Source organism: Ambystoma mexicanum, chromosome 13 (assembly GCF_040938575.1).
Source record: "Ambystoma mexicanum isolate Mex_15411 chromosome 13, UKY_AmexF1_1, whole genome shotgun sequence".
NCBI classification, from domain to species: Eukaryota; Metazoa; Chordata; class Amphibia; order Caudata; family Ambystomatidae; genus Ambystoma; species Ambystoma mexicanum.
In genome coordinates this window covers 718,727,507-718,744,912 of record NC_090938.1, presented here as the reverse complement: position 1 = coordinate 718,744,912, position 17,406 = coordinate 718,727,507, and the positions used below count along the sequence as shown (strand labels likewise).

The 17,406-nt window shown below is 48.3% G+C and overlaps 1 protein-coding gene across 1 annotated transcript in view; it reads left to right on the top strand.

Moving 5' to 3' along the window:
• Nucleotides 1–5,667: 5,667 nt before the first annotated feature.
• LOC138521793 (E3 ubiquitin-protein ligase TRIM39-like) overlaps nt 5,668–17,406 on the top strand; it is a 241,519-nt gene continuing 229,780 nt past the window's right edge. The window contains exon 1 of the mRNA XM_069634887.1: nt 5,668–5,863. The gene's annotated coding sequence lies outside the window, so the exon portion shown is untranslated. The remainder of the gene's footprint in view (nt 5,864–17,406) is intronic.

Here is a 17,406-nt window from a genome sequence, read left to right as displayed (position 1 = left end):
CCAGGTCACGTAAACCAAAGCATCTTTGCCCACACCATGCCAATGATCTCAAATAAGGATCTGCACACTCTTTATGCACTCAAATGATCCCAAGTCAAGAGCCACTGCTAAATCTAGCGATATCTATCTGCTGTAAAACACTCAATAAAATGGCAACTAGATTTCTAGGTAAATTAGTTTTTATTGTAATCTTGAATCCACTAAAACGTGCATCACTTCACTCTATCCGAACCTCATTATGTAGCTGCATTTTTCCTACAACATGTTTGCTACTTATGTACAATCCCATTTTCTTTATTGGTGTTATTTACCTCTCTTGCCCATGTCCAGCATATGAAGTAATATTGTTTTCAAGGGAGGCTGTGCAGCATCCATGTATTAGGCTATTTTCTTTTGTTTGTCCTAGTGGGGCAATGTGTCACCTCCTACAAAGCTCTAGAGACAAATACACCCTCCCCGCAGCAGTTAAATTTCCTGTTGTGCATAGGAGGTATCATGCCAATGGCCCGGGTTGCAATTTCATGGACTTATTGCCTCCCCCCACCCCTTTAGGTTTGCAGTGAGAGACTTCATCAGAGGTTCATGGTGGTGGCAGTCAGAGTCTCGGCTGCTGTATGGTACACGTCCTCATCCCTGAAAACAAGGTAAGATTTTATCATACATAAGTAGGGTGTAATTGTTTTACTGACTCAAGGAAAGTGGGTGTTTTAAAGAAGATGGAGATGAGCATGGATACAACTTTAGACTGAGACTGAAAGTGCTTCCGCCAGGTCCAAACCTTACCTGGGTGCAGGGTGAGCCTAGGTAACTGCTTTTAACATTGTACACTACTTATAGCAGAATTTCTGGTAAACTATAATGTTAAAAGCAATTAACGCTCCTCCCCCATGTCTGAAACCACACGGGATTACATTATACTTCATCCGGACCACCTGATGTGTGTGTCCACAGTGAGGTTCACAGAAAGTGTTTCCTCACTTTCCCTCCAGAAGCTCAATGTCTCTAAAGCTCTGGTTCTCTCTAGGCTAGACTACTGCAATAGCCTTTTCCTTATTCTGCCCTCTTCTTTTCCACAGCTGCAAGACTTATCCCTGGCCTCAAGCCCTGGGACCGCATTTCTCCAGCCCTAAAATCTCTCCACTGGCTTCTGGTTGCTGCAAGGATCACATTCAAATCCACCTGCATAATCCATAAGGCTGTCTGGGGCCAGGGACCAGGGACCACACTATCTACAACTGGCTCTCACTAAATACTCTCCATCCAGATCGTTATGTTCCTCCGGCACCAACTCTCTGAAGAAGCTCCTCAAGAACTTCCTTTTCACCTACTCCTTCCGCTCCTGCCTCCTCTGCTAAACCCCTCAGTTGCTGAGATTGGTGACCAGGTGTGTCCTATGCCACCACAGGCCTGCACTTATTTATTGGCAGCGGACCACTCTCACCTAGTCACTTAACAGCTACTCACTCCCTAGCACTTCCCTCTTTGGTACAGCCCTAGCACTCACCCCTCACTCCCTCGTCCCTTCTCTCTCTGCACTTGCACATTCTGAATGCTCACAAGGCTTAGTAGATATGCCTCTATCTTTCGTTGTTATATTTGCTTTTTATTCCCATGTTCCCTCCCTGTGGGCGCTTTGAAACTCAATTTACTTGATGTATAAGCGCCTTACAAATGCACAATAAACAAATAAATACAATAAACAGAGTTACATGCCTAACTAGGTTGTTGTGGATCATTCTGTACTCTTTGCATATCTGGCATTTCCATGGAGACACGTCAATAGCTTGCTCACAGCAGACATTGACACAAGACGTGCATTGGTGTTGTTACAAAGGGGCGTAGGCGTCCAGTGATGTCAGTTTGAGGGGCGGGCGATCTGTATTCTTGCCGACAGGGCACTTAATCGTAGGGCAATGCATCAACAGATAAGATCAGCACAAGATGGCAGCGCCCAACCCATTGATTTCGCATGTGGAAAAGTGCAGAAAACTAAGGTAGGATTTTTTTTACGATTGATTACAGTATGCTTAAAAATACATGCCTGATCACTTGGGACAATAACATTTTTGAGCGAACTATCCCTTTAACCATACATACCAGGCACCCACAGCACGGAGCTGCCCGTCTGGCATGCCTGGTTTAATTCGCTGTATGGCTAAAACCAAACACTCCTTCAACGCCATTAATGTCAATGCACGGCTACTATATGTTGCTCGCCAGCCCCAAACGTAGCAAACAGACACCGATTGTTGAAGCTCTTTGAGAAGGGATTTCGATGTAGAATAGGACATTTTTATGACCTTTTGCTTGAAATCATTGAGTCTGAAAATGTGACACTCCAGATAAAAATGTGCATAACCGAAGCCTGTGTTTGTGTTTTTTCTCAATTCTGGAATGAGAGAGTTAAATGGCTCTATGGAAGTTCTACAAATGAAATGGTCATCAAAAACGTATTTTTTCAAGTGCACTCTCTTTATTGAAAAGATAACAGTTAACACACAATACACAGATTTTGCGTTATCCTTAGTTTTAGAGTTACATTTTAGGTTTTATACACTTAAACTGAAATAGCTGCACTGAGCTTTAGTCTCCACAGGAGGGCGCTTTTGAGCGCTTTTATGTGGAAGATTAAGAAGGAAAAGGTCCATCTTTCCTTATGGGTATCTGTTTCCTTATGGAGCAACCCCTATTTCCTGCAACGGAGCAAGCAGGGACGTCATTTGGGGGTCCCCAGAGGTCCTAAGTGCGACCTCTGTGGTCACAGTTGCGACCTCTGCCAACCTCCTGCGACCTCTGTACAGGAGCATGGGTTTGGCCGGTATTTTTCTAAGAAACAGTTTGTTGTTTTCAACAGGGGACAGACCCCTGTTGAAAGCAGCAGCCTGCTAGTTAAAAAGCACACCGTGCAAGCTCGGCGGTGGGCGCCACTGTGTCTGCAGACTCTGTCTGCCCTGGACGTTCTTAAGCTCGTGTTGGTTGTTCGTCTGACGTCCGGGCCGGCTGTGGGGGATGTGCCAGTGACTTTTTGATGCTAGAGTGCTTTACTCAAATCCGATAGGTGGGGTATGCACAAATGGGACATTATCAGCAGCATTCCAATTAGCAAGTCTGGGTTGCCCTCTCTCCCCTGCTTTTTGCAGTAGTTGTAGACTCCCTGGCTGACTTAATAAATGAGCATAAACACTGAGGCATAAGATTTGTGTGTCCTGAGACAAAAGTGCCTGACCATTTGGGTGAGTTTGTTTTCAACAGGATTAAAGCAAATCGCAAGCTCCATGCCTGCGTGGGCGGCGGGCGAGCACAGGCGCCAATGTGTCTCCCCGAGTCAAGCCTTGCAAGGGTTGCTTAGCAACCATTAGCTTAACCGAGAGCGATGCACGATTACGCCTTTTTATCAGAACCCAGCACCAGGGCCTGGCGCTGGCTGAGACGAAGACAAAAACTTACTGAGCGCAGCGCCCCCGTGGCGGGAAATTAATCTTAATTTGATGCCCAGGGTGCCCTCCGCATCCAATTCCAGCTAGCCTGGACTTGGTGTGTCTCTGCGCAGAGGCTGGGCACCACCAGATGAGACCAATACCCGCTCACCCCTTCCACCTGCTCAGAGGGCAGGTGTTGGCCCCAAAGGGCAGAATGATGTCTGCGGCCGTGTGGCGGCTACAAACAGCATGTGGGTGATTGTCGGGCGATTGTGGGCATGCTACATGTGTGTGTCCATTTTATTTGAAAAATGGCACACACTGCTGGTGCAATGAAGCTGTCTTCTGTTGGCTGGAACCATTTCACATGCGCCAAGTCGGGTGGCACTGCTGCCGCTTGACTGGCATTAGCATAGTCTCATTTTGCCCCAGGTATTGTGTCAGGCCGGATAACTGTTCACGGTCTCTATGTGGTAGGAGTACGTTTTCGCTTGCCTCAGCTGGATATATTATTTATTTACAGCTTATGCTGCTGTTTTTTTCTTCTTGAATGGCTCATAGCTATGTTTTTCTTTTTACATATATTGATGGCGATGTAAGCACAGATGCTCTGCTATAGGTGAGAGAGAATGATGGGGACCTGGCTTCTGGGCCTTATCTTTGACCCATTTGGGGCCCATTTCTTCATTCAGCACCAGGTCCATGCTCCACCGCCTCCCCACAACCCCCTTGAGGTTCTCCTGCTGCATGCAAGTTCCGGGTCCAGCCTACATTTGTAAAGTGTGTCCCCAGGTAACATTTGTCAGAAGGTGCATTTGTCCATTGAAGATGAAGGCCCCTGTTGCCCTACACTGGGCATTACTGCAAAGAAGGCTTCTCTCTTTAACCCTTTTGTGAGCATTCATCCAGTAAGTATCAGATCCATGTCCTGCTATTAAACCTGCATGATCCGCTGCCTTGAAAGGGGGCTGACCGGGCAAATCCTTTTAGAACCAGGGGCAGCCCCTTATATTCTCAGGATATTCGCCAGCAGCCGGGAGGGTGAAGGTTGTATATGGGAGGGAGGTACACCAAAGCAGGGGGCAACCCAAGAATCTCGAGATGCCAGAGGCGTTATATTGGTAAGCACAGGTCCAACCTGCACGTATTGAGACATCCAAGAACTGGGGGGAAATCCGCCAAGGCCATGATCTGATGGACCCTTAAAAGCGGCGGTAATAGCGCTACTGCCGCATTTAAGGGTTACCGCCAGACTCGTGATGAGGCCCATAGTCTCGCACAACAGTACATGGGAGCCTACAAATCCGTAAACCGCACCCATGCTCAGCGAACGGTGCTAACCAAACTAAAGCTGCCAACATCACAAATCTCGCTCTACCTTTATCCCGCTCCACTATACTAACTGATCCTACCATCTTAACTTTCAGATCCTCCAGAGCACCAGGGGACCACTCTGATGGTGATAGTGCACAGTATAAATATCCTTTAACATAACACACACTCACCCATTCACACATACATTACATAACACTCCTTGCACATATGCATGCATGCATACATAATGAGCTAACATGCAGCCCTTTAACACTGCTAGTTTCAGGAAAGGCCACCCTGTCCCCTCTGCCTAACAAAATGGAGCACATGTTTCCCCCACAATGTGTGATTTTGGCAGCTTTTGCTGCTTGAAAGCACGACATCTCCCATCCAATATTTACACCCATCTCAGAATGATGGTGCTGGAAACTGGAGGGGAGAATGTCGTATTTCCACACACTTTTTATCACAAGCTCAGAATCAGGCCCCCAGACACCATTGTACAGAACTTGAACAAAGGAACACGTCTAGAGAGATGGACAATCCTAAATAAGACCCTTGTCTCTGTGCCGTTCTTCTTGCCAATCTTACACTTTCAAATGACATCTTATTCTCCTAATTGTTCTACAGCAGCAGCAATACAACTGGTGCAGCAGAAGGACATCCTGATGCTGGAAGGCAGAGTGCAGAGAAGCCTTGAAGGTTGAATCTGGGACAGGGTCAATTTAGTAGCCTCCGTCTACAGTGGAACAATGAATGAGGAAAGATTGGGGATGAGAGAAAGTAAGTGGCTTAATCACAGGATCATAATTGCCCAATATAGATGCAAGATTAGGAGAAGTGCATGTCATCGAAGATTTACACAGTATCACACAAACAGTATTAACAAGTCTAATATTTATCATCACAACTGCAGGTCAAAGGATCTAGAAGGGCATCGCTTACAGAGCAGTGGAAGATTACCTGCACGTCCAGCTCAGATCAACCTGTGATGATTTCAAGCACCAGTCATGGCCTATGGCATTAAATGAAGATTCAGGAGTCTAAGTGATGCTGCGGCCCAGGAGGAATGCATGGAAATGGTCCAAATGACACTGCAGCATTGAGACAGGAAGGTGTTGCTTCAACAGGTAAGATTCAATGCATCGGATAATGCTGGGGATCTGGGTGAGCTGAAGATAGGACGGGTGGTCCTTTGAGACATCTGGAAATTGCAAGTTCTTAGAGAATCAAGTTGTTATGTGGTCAGCATTCCCCAAATGAAGAGAGATTTGTGGATTGTAATCAGAAAATACATGACATTGCGGCTGAGAGAGCCCCCGCAAATCTAATGCACCAACATGGTGAAACCAGGTCCTATTCTGACTGTCGAAGATCCAATTGGCTGGGAAGAAGTTGCCAAAGGTTTAATGCTCAATAGAACTCGAATGTGTATCAAAAATAATAGTTTCATGGGCCTGAAGAAAAGACTTGGACTTGATGTGAGTTTCCGTTATTGGCTTTAACTGAAAATCATGACATATTCTGGCCAGGAGAACTGAAATTTGAAGTGCATTTAAAAGATGACGTTAAATTTAAATGGTTTGCCATTGTTTCCTATCTCTTTGATAATGTATTGGAAATGTTTGTCAACGTTCAAAGACTGTTATAAAGAAGGAACTGTATGTATTGCAAGTAACATTTAACATGAAAAGAATGCTATTGAACAGTCACCCTCTGTACTGTACTGGATGTGTTGTGTCACCTGTGATGAATCTGATAGTATCATCACTTCTCTCCCTGAGGAGCCTCTCCCTATGTGGCCAGGGGATGGCAGCTGCTACCTGATCCTGACCCTGGGGGCGCCTATATGAGGGAGGACACCTGGAGAGAGGCGACCATCTGGGGAGAGACATGACATCTTCAGGGAAAAACATGTATCCCCCATTCCCCTTTAGGGATGTTCCCTCCATTCCTTAAGCCGTAATGGCTTAGTACACCACTAATCCTCATCCACGTACTGAATCCAGTATTAATATTCCCTGACATGACAATCAGAGTAATACATTAATTACTAATATGATGAAGAGGCAGGGAGCAGTAATGATTACTCCTGAGATAATCCCATACCGGCTTCCTCAACAACTCAAGGAATCCACCATCAACTACTGAGACGAGGAAGAGACAAAAAACAGTAAAGATCACTAATGCCGGGTCTAGTCTTTGGAAACTCCTTAATCAGACTGGGAAGCTTAAAACACACACAGCCAATAGCATGAGAAAGAGCTGCAGTCGCGGAGCTGCGCGGTAACCTGCATGAGCACCGGCCGGAGCATTGGGAGAGAGACGCTGCAGGAATGCTACCGAAACTAATCTGCCCAGCAGGATAAGATACCGGAGTGCAGAGGACGCGCTGCTTGAGAGGGAAAGGCTGCAGAAACCAAAGACCGGCACAGCAGATGCGTAGAGGATGACTAGTCGTCCGTCGAGCCCACAGTGCAAAGCGAACAGAAGCCGAGAGCAGCTAAAGATATTTGAAGCAACCGGTAAGCCAAGGGAAGTGGAAAGGGGTACCGGGTTGCCTGAACGTGTGCGCTGCTTCAAAGTAGCTATCCGTAAGCAAAGTGAAGTATGTGAAGAAGCTACTGACATCTTCAGGGAAAAACATGAATCCCCCATTCCTCTTTAGGGATGTTCCCTCCATTCCTTAAGCCTTAATGGCTTACTGCACCACTCATCCTCATCCATGTACTGAATCCAGTATTAATATTCTCGACATGAAAACCAGAGTAATACATTAATTACTGAGATGAGGAAGAGGCAGGGAGCAGTAATGATTACTACTGAGAGAATCCATACCAGCTTTCTCAACAACATAAGGAATCCTCCATCAACTACTGAGACGAGGAAGAGACAAAGAACAGTAAAGATCACTAAGGCCGGGAAACGTACGCTGCGGTCTAGTCTTTGGAAACGCCTTAATCAGACTGGGAAGTTTAAAACACACACAGCTGACAGCAATGAGAGAGAGCTGCAGACGCAGAGCTGCACGGTTACCTGCACAAGCACCGGCCGGAACGTTGGGACAGAGACGCTGCAGGAAATGCTACTAAAGCTAATCTGCCCAGCAGGAGAAGAAACCGAAGTGCAGAGGACGTGCTGCCCGAGAGGGAAAGGCAGCAGAAACTGAAGACCAGCACGACAGAGGCGCAGAGGATGACTAGTTGCCTGCCAAGCCCACAACGCGAAGTGCACTTAGTGAAGAGAATTGTAATTCAGTTATGGTATTGAAGTCCCGGCAGGAGAGTACACCATGAGAAGAGAGATATTGTACAGAAGTCCTTGTGTAGGAACATTCCAGGTGAAGTTAAAGTGTATAAAAAAACTGTAAAGAGGTCCTGGCAGAAGAAGAGACCGGGCCAAATCAAGTGTGTGTATTAAGCTGCAAGAGAATCTCGAGGAAGATAGATTCCCTTGAAATTGCAAAGTAAAAGAAGAGTAAAGAAGAGCCTGGCAGGGGAATATACAAGGTGACCTGCGAGTCTTGACCTGCTTCCAAATTGTAAAGTGAAAAGGAGAATCCTTAGGAAGTCGCATGCCCTAGAATCTTGAACAATTTGATATGTGATTCTTTGTTTTGAACTGATTTGCTAAAAAGGAACCTGGGAAAGGGAACCATTTCCCTACGAACTGTGTGTGCACCAAGAGGGAGAAGCCATCTACTTGGGCTACAAGAAACATACATATTGGTAAGACCATTCCCTGGAACTGTGGACATTGTCCACTTGCAACTTTTCGTTATATCTTTTTCCTTGAATTGGAACATTTGTGCACCTCGAGATCCAGAGAGAATACCCTTTACACCTTAGAGTTACGTTTTAGAGTGTGAGGGCCGGAATAGGATTTCAGACAGGATGTACCTTTACTTTGGACATCTTGACAACAGACAGAGCCCTTCGTTTGTTGGTTGAGGTAGGGAAATACCTCATAGGATAATGATAGTAAGGCATTTCCGCAACCCTTTTGATTGCCGCGTCTCATTCCTGGCCCCTCACACAACCCACCAAGATATTACATCTGGATGATTCATATAATGGATAATCCTGACTGCAGTACATGCAGTTACTTTTCTTACTTTTCTATTCTGTTGGTGGTGCAGCTGCCAGAACAGCCTTGAGAACTCTTTACATGTACATAATGAAAGGATGCTGGCCATGCTTATTGAAAGCAGTGATGATGAAAACCACATAACCAGAGCGGGAAGTACATAACATTATGTCTATACAATACTTGTTATGTTATTGGGTATTTGTATAGTACCATTGGTATGATCTCGAAGCGCTGTGGTATGAACGCCCTCTGGGACTGTAGTCCAGGTCAGTGGAGAGAGTAAGGTAGTAAATAGTGCTTGGGTGCCTCAGTATGTGTGCAGCCAGGACGGTTTGTGTGGTGTGTGGTTATGTGAGATCAGTAGAATGTGTGCAGCAAGGCTGATTTGACTTGGGGGTGGCTGCATTCTGCGGGTGGTGGAGCTTGTGTCTGAGATTATGTATACAGCTAGGCCTATTTATTCGTGGGGATAGCTGCGTTCTAAAGACTGTTGCGGTGTTCATGGAGGTGTATAAGTATGTGTGCAGCTAGGCCGAATTAATCGAGGAGTATAACTGCATTCTATTGTTTGTTGGTGCAGAGGAGAGAATGAGCATATTGGTATGTGTGAGTATCTGTGCGGACTGGAGGGAGTACCCTGTTCCTGATTACCTTCCAGTGCCTCCCGAGGTGACCCCATCTCCCTATTTTTGCGGCTCAGAGCTATAGTTCTCCAAAAGACATTCCCCGGTCTAGTGTGGAGTTTGTTCTGTTGACCAAGCTTGAGCGTGTCTTTCCCTGCTTGACAAGTGTCATCGGTGATGAGTTGCCCGATTCCAAACCTTTACTGGGCTAAGTGATTGCAGGTCTATGGTCATCCCTGTGTCTTGTGATGAAAACGTATTATGTACACTTAAACAAATAACACTATACAGTATTAAAAATCATGAAAATGCATAATCAGGATTAGTGAAGAAAGGTACGATGAGACCCGGGTTGAAGATAGAAGTGTCACAGATGCCCTTAACACACCAACTCTCCAAGACAGTTCAATGTTTTCATTTCCTAAAGACAGTGCAAAGGTGATCACTAAGGACCTTCCCTCTCTCTCTCTCATCTAATGCGGGCAGTGCCCTCCCTAGCCCAGGCATCCCTCAACCCCAGGATGGTCTCTAGAGATCGGTGACCCCTACTGCCTCAAATTCTGCCTGCCTGCTTGTGACGGCCTAAGAGCCAACACCCTTTCCATCTAACTCCCCATGGCTACAATCTAGGTGAAACCTAACCGAGGTCCCACAATATAATTTCTGCAAGAAGAGATGCCTTCTAGACACTCAGGTCCCACTTGGTCTTATCCTTTCACGCCCTTGTACTCCTGGCCCTGATGTTCTATCCTTTCTCCCTTACCTTCTACTTGCCTCCCCTTCTTTCTTCTACACTCCTTTGTCTCTCCCTCTCCCTCTCTCTCTCCCTCTCCCTTCTGTCCCAATAATGTTGTCTTGCTACTCCCATTCTCCTACTCTTTCTACCACTACTCTCCACATTACTACTACTCTCCCCGCCCCACACTACTGTGACTCTCCACTCCACTCACACATTTTCGCAAAGTCTCTCTCTGTCACCTTCTCATTCACTCTCATTCACCCCATCTCTAATATTCTCACTTGCACGCTTTGCCTGCACATTCACACCCAAGTGCCACTTTCTCTCATTAGCCAATGCCTCACCGTGCACAGTTCAGCAATCCTTCTCCACTCTCCTCTGCACTGTCCTTCCTCTGCGTTGTCTTTTGGTCCTCCTTCTCCTCCATTGACGGAATACGAACAAACCAGACCTTCCTGTTTCTTGTGTGCCTTTTTATCCTCCTCCATCCCCTCCATTGGGTCACTCCCAGAGCTGGTTGCCTGGGCCAACTGCTGTCTTTCTTTCCCCCCACGGGTTTGATAACAGTTAAGCATAGACATATAATGTGTGTTAAGCCCTGCCCCCTTTTTTGAAGGCTGGTCTGCCTTATTCAGGAAGGGTGGCCCACTCTCATCAGAGGTAATGTCCCAGTTCGTAATGCACTGAGCATTGTGATTGCCGCTTTGCTGTGTGGACCTCTCCACAGCCCTGTTGCAGGTCAATTGAATGTCTGTGGCACGTAGAGCAATGGTATCGCTGCTTCGCTGGGATGACCGCTCTGCAGCCCTGTTGCAGGTAAATTGAATGCCTGTGGCACACAGATCGCTGGGATCGCACAGGGACGTCATTTCACCAAAATGCCAGGGGTAGCGGAAGTGAGCTCACACAACCTTTGATCTCCGATGACATCACAGGAAGTGATGTCATTTGACCACCACCCCGAAGTGACATCACGGGAAACGATGGAACACGACCTTTCACTCCTTGACAAAACAGGAAGTACCATCACATAGCATTGTTCCTAAGTACACTATGAAAAATATGGTTACGATATCACTATAATGTGATATAAATTTCATATAAGAATGGATCACCATATGTATTGTTAATGTCAGTGTGTACAGGCCCATATTGCCAAATTAGTATCAATGCAAGCAGGCGTCCAAGGCCAAATGATAATGATGTGTTATTGAAAAGCCCTTACACTTAAGTGCTTTATATAGAACAAATATACATACAATATCATCCAACCTCCATTGGTACTCATTTATCGACCTCAGAAGGATGAAAGGCTGAGTTGAGGTATTTAAGAACAGACTAAATCAATGACTCACCCTCTGTAGTGTGCCTGCAATAAACCTTTAATGAGTCGAGCAATTATTGTATAGAATTCCAGAAAGACAAATTATTTGTTATTCCAATTCTTTCTTATTTAGGATCGCTGCTCAAAGTGTTACATTTGTGGAACCCCTTGTGTTTTTTTTAAGAGGCCTGAACAAGAAAGCCAGCAACTCCAAAAATAAAGAGCCACAGGGCGCTGGCCACAGCCCAGGAGCTTACATAAAATATATATATATATATATATTAATTTTTTTAGGGATAGCAAGGCAGACCTCCTGTGTAGCAAGGGAGAAACCAGGGGTCGCAACTGCGACCCCTGGTGACCCCCAAATGACGTCCCTGCGATCGCCACTTCGGTGTCAGACAGCGCCACAGTCCTGTTTAAGGTAAAATGCATGTCTGTGTCGCGTAGAGCGCTGGAATTATTACTTTGATGCATGGAATGCTCTGCCAATTCATCATTTTTCGCTGTTTCTCTCCAGGTTGGGTTTCTCGTTCTTTCTTCCACGACTATGTCTTCTGGGAAAGGTAGTCCTATGGGACAAAAAGGAACACACAGGGCCTCATAACGAGTTTGGCTGTGTGGCCAAAAACTGTGGTAATACAGTGGTAATACAGTGATAACAGAGTTACCACTGCATTAACGCCACATTACCACACCACCAAACTACAGATTTGGAGGTAAGGCAAAGGAAAATCCTCCAGCAGAATTCTGGAGGTAATTCCTCTGCCTTACTGCCCTAAAATGGCCAAATCGGTGGTATTACTGATGGTGATAATACCGCCGAAATCCCCATGGAGTCCTGCAGACTCCAATTAATGGGGACTAACACTGTTTACCACAACGTGTAATCTGGGGTAATTCCACCAGACCAAATGGTGGTAACAGTAATGCCGTTTGGTGGTATCTCAGCAAATTTACCACCGATATACCACCAAACTCGAAATTGTATTGTATTTTATTGTCTATTTATAAAGCGCCTATACACAGGTGTTTCAAAGTGCTCAAGGAGGGTGGGAACATGGTGAAAAAAACAAGAGTCGCTCAGAGCCCTTGAAATTCTGAGACGATAATAGTCTGCACAGGCAGACTAAGTGCGTAAAATACATTTAACCGTTTGAGACACAGCAAATAGGCCTGACAGCGATTCTGCAGTTTTACCAGTGCAATTAAGGGGTAAGACAAGGGAGAACAGACATACGATCTTCAGGCATGGTGCATATGGATCGTGCAAATGCACAGACGGTCACAGGGAGGGGGAGGTCCAAGTGCACTCGGTCGGTGGAGACTGAGGTAAGTGCAGAGAGAGACACTCTCTTGGGTTATTTCTCAAGTGCAGAGAGTGTGGGTGGGGTGTAGGGCCCTGAAGCAAGTTCATAAGAGGACTGGCGGGGGGGCAGGGACCTGTGAGACTCTGAAGTACACCAGACGGCCGGTCGGCATGCAGTAGGAAGAGGAGGGAGAGAGGAAAAGAACAGAGACTAGGTTGGCAGGGTAGAGGGAGGGAGAAGGAAGAGCAGAAGAGGAAGGTCTTGAGGAGTTTCCAGAACTTAAGAAGATCAGGCTCAAGACGGAGGGGGGCAGCGAGGCTAAGGATCTGCCTCCAAATCTCTGCTTGGAGAACCGGCTCACTCGCAAAAGGTTGGAGGTAGATGAGCGGAGGGCTCGAGAGGGACATTATTTAGGAAGGCAACGTTGAAGGTAAGAAGGTCCCAGGCCCAGAAAGCCTTGTGAACAATGCAGAGGGTCTTGAACTTGATCCTTGCAGCCACGGGGAGCCAGTGAAGGGATTTCAGTGCCGGAGAGATGCAGTCCCTGGGCTTGAGGTCAAGTATAAGTCTTGCGGTTCTGTTCCGGATGAGTTGCAGAGGGCGCAGGGCAGAAGAAGGGAGGTTGAGGAAGAGGCTGTTGCAATAGTCCAGCCTAGAGAGAACCAGGGCTCTGGAGACAGTGAGCCTCTGGGGGAAACTGAGAAAAGGTAGAGTACCTCTTAGGAGGTGTAGCTGATAGTTTGACTTTTTAGAGATGTCCAAAATGTGAGTGGCGAAGGAGAGAGTGGAGTCAAAAATGACCCCAAGGTTTTTTGCCTCGCAGGTGGGTGCGGGGGCGCAGGGCCAAGGGAGGCCGGCCAGAGTGAAAGTGTGAAAGCGGGGGCAGGGGTCCCAATGCGAACGATCTCAGTCTTACTGGCGTTGCGACAGAGGTTGTTTGCAGCACACCATGACTGAATAGCGGACAGACAGTCAGATATAAGCGAGGAGGAGGAGGCGACTGAGGGTAGCCTGAAAGATAGTTGCGTGTCATCCGCGTAACACTGGGAGTTAGAGGTGAAAGTGGTAATCACACGTACCAGGGCAGCCATATAGATGTTGAAGAACCAGGGGGAAAGGTTAGATCCCTGGGGAACGCCACAGGTTGAGAGCGCTATAATCCAGAGAAAGGCTCTGAGTTCCACCTGGGATGGGCGGTCAGAGAGAAAGGAGGTTAACCACGCCAGAGCCTGACCTGTGATTGCCAGGGTGTCACAGAGATGTGCGATCAGGATCTTGTGGTTAACCGTGTCAAAGGCAGAGGAGAGGTCAAGGAGAATGAGGACAGAGGGAGAGTTAGTGTCAAGATTTGAGAGCAGGTCTTCACAGTTGTTCAGAAGAGCAGATTCCGTGCCTCTGGATGCTCTAAAGCCAGACTAATGGTCATCGAAGCAACCAATAGATTCAGTGTGGCGGGTCAGCTGAGAGATAGCCAACTTCTCCAGGAGTTTGCCCAGGAAAGGAGTGATGGAGATAAGGCAGTAGTTTGCTGGAATGAAGGGGTCAGCAGGGTTCTTTTTTAACAGAGGGTGCACAAGAGAGTGCTTAAGGGCAGTTGGGAAAACTCCAGTGGAAAAGGAGAGATGCAGAGATCAGCCAAGGCTGGGGCGAGGGAGTCAATATTGTCCTTAATGATTTTAGAGGGGCAGGGGTCCACCTGTTTGGAGGAAGCCTTCATAGATTGGACTTGTCTGGTGACCTCATCAGGTGTGAAAGGTGAGAGAGAAGAGAGGGTAAGTGAAGGGGGCAAGGGAGGCTCCAGTGTTGGTGTATGCTGTGGTGTGGAAGGGAGGGTGGAATGGATGTCTTAGGTTTTAGTGGTGAAATGTGTAGCCAGGGCCAAGCAAAGGTCCTTAGTGGGTGTGACAGAAGAAGAGGCTGCTGCAGGATTGGCCAGTTCCTAACAGACTTTGAAAAGTTTGGCCGTGTGGTTTGATGACGCGGAGATGCAGGCTTGAATAAAGACTTTTTTTTGGAGCGGATACAGAGTCGATATGGCCTGTGACGGAGGCGGCAGGCCAGTTTGTCAGATGGTTCGACCGACGCGTTCCATTTCCACTCAGTTGCCTTACACTTGCGTTTAAGGGCAGCCAGGTCGGAGGTGTACCAAGAGTTGCTCTTTTTGGAAGGCTTCAGTCGGACCCTAATGACAGGGGCAAGAGTATCAAGAGTGTTGGAGATTGAGAGATTGAGGTTAGCGAGGGCTGTGTCACCATCGGAGTCAGCTGACGGGATGGATGGAGGAGAGTAGGTGGAGGCAAAGGCAGCCACTGTCACTTTTTTCATGGGTCTGGCGACCCTGAAGCCGAGTGGTGTGCCGGGTGTGTTGCTGCAAGAAGAGAGGAGAGCTTCAGGTGTGTAGAAAGAAGAGAGTTGTCAGTCCAAGAGAGGGCGGTAGTGAGAGGGATAGAGAGAGGGATGTCAGTAGAGATGAGAGCATCCAAGGTGTGCAACCATGAGGAATGCAGGGCAGGCACTGTAAGGGGTTTCTCCTCCCAGCAGCACTGGTTTAACACGTCAATACAAGGAGTTAATATACGACAGCTCTGACGGGCCGTTAAGTCCACTGCACTTTTTCCCTTTAAAAACATAGCATTTCTTAGAATCTATCACCACTTTTCTAGTTTAATCAAAGTGTAAGAAAACGTTCTTAAATTGGAAAAGAGTCAGTTTTTAAAGAAATGTTTGCAATGCCACTGGAGCACATGTTTCCCCCAGAACAGGAGATTTTACCAGCTTTTGCTGCTGGGAAGCATGAGATCTCCCCTCCAATACTTCCACCCACTTCAGAATGGTGGTGCTGGAAACTGGAGGAGAGAATGGGCCTCATTCCGAGTATGGCGGTAAGGGATACCGGGCACCGTTAACGAGACTGGTGCCGGTAATCCCTTACCGCCATACTCCGAGTTCCCTTTGCGCCCTCGTCCTTAACGCCTGCTTTTAGCAATTTGGAAATTTGGAAGGGGAATCAGCAACATCCGTGGCAGACCCACACTTTGTAGTCACACATCATTTGCACAATAAAGTGACACAAAATAAAGAAGCTAAAAATTAGGCAAATCTGTTTAAAGGCGGTGTGCAGTGTTAAGTGAATTCCTCTCTAGAGTCTAGACAGTGCTCTGAAGCAGCTCTACTAATCACGGCACTTTAAAACACACCAATAGGATCAGCGGACCGGCCCCACGCTTCGTTATCTTGCCGGCGGCCTCCGCGGACGAGCAGAGAGCTTCAGCAGTGTGAGGAGACTTAATGACCTGAGGCTGCGTATCCCGCCCACCAGCTTCGGAGAACTCTGCTCCCGGAAGAGTAAGGTGGAGCAGCCGGTGGCGGATCCGGGCACGGATTGCGGAGTACCACACAAAATTCGCCGCATCCCCCCCCCCCCGGACCGCTATCGGTGAGCCCAATAATCGTCCGGGCCGTCGCTGGAGCGTGCCTGGGCCCCTCCTCCTCCTCCTCCTTCCCCCTCAAGCCACTGATCCTGACACCAGCAGGCCCCCAAGAGGAGCCCACCCAGACCGCCACAGGATCCCAGGAACCAGCAGCATCAGCCACATAGGCCCGGGCCGACGCGGGTGCGTGCCTGGGTCCTCCTGACTGTTGTGTGGGGGTCTAGTTGTTTGGGTAACGTGAGCGCCGTGACTGTGTCATGACGCTCACGTGCTCCTTTAATAAAAGGGGCTCTGCTGGCCCTGCGAGGGCAGAGCAGCAGAGCCCCAGGAAGTGGCAACTCGTGTCTGTGATTATTGGGGTTGTGGGCCTGCCACGTGGACGTGGCCTGTTGTATACCACGGCCCGAGTGCACTCGGAGCTGTGGCTGTGGAACCTGGGGGTGACACCCCCACATTGTGAGTCTTGCGCCCGGTGACACCGGGCACCGTAGGGTGCTCCCCTGCTCAAGGTTCGCCGGCTGCTACCGGGCGCACCTCTCGTGTCGGGTGATCCCGACACCATCAGTGGGCTGCCCCGGAGCCAGGAGGCAGCCCACAACACTGGCGACGAAGGTCGCGCCCGCGAGCTGGTGTGATCGATGTGCGGAAGAACGGACCCGCGCACACGGTCGCAATCGGCGGCCGTGTGGGAAAGGGACGAGGTGACCGCAGGATTGCGGGTGGCCCCGGGACCTGTTGCGGTCCTCCTGCGCTGGTCGCCTGGTGTCCGCGGCATGGGCTGGGGGGGGCCCGGACCGCAGACGGAGAAAAAAAATATATATATAAAGGGGGCGTGGCCTAGAGCTCCGGCCCGCGACTCGTGTGCGGGCCTCGTCGGAAGGCCTGTTTTCCTCCCCAGGCACCAACGGGGAAAAGCGGGAGGGGGCGTGGCCTACCTGCAGCCCCACAGACAAAGAAAAGTGGCGGGGCCAGGTCCCTGTTTAGTTTACGGAGCCTGAAAGAGGACTCCCCACGGCCGGGCCGCCGTGGTGGACGGCCTAATTGCAAGTAATAAGGAAAGCCCTTCCACATATGTGCCCACAGGTATAACACTTCAAGTGTGGGCCTCGTGACTGGCTGGGCTGCCCCAGGGAGAGAGAGAAAAAGAAGAAAGGAGG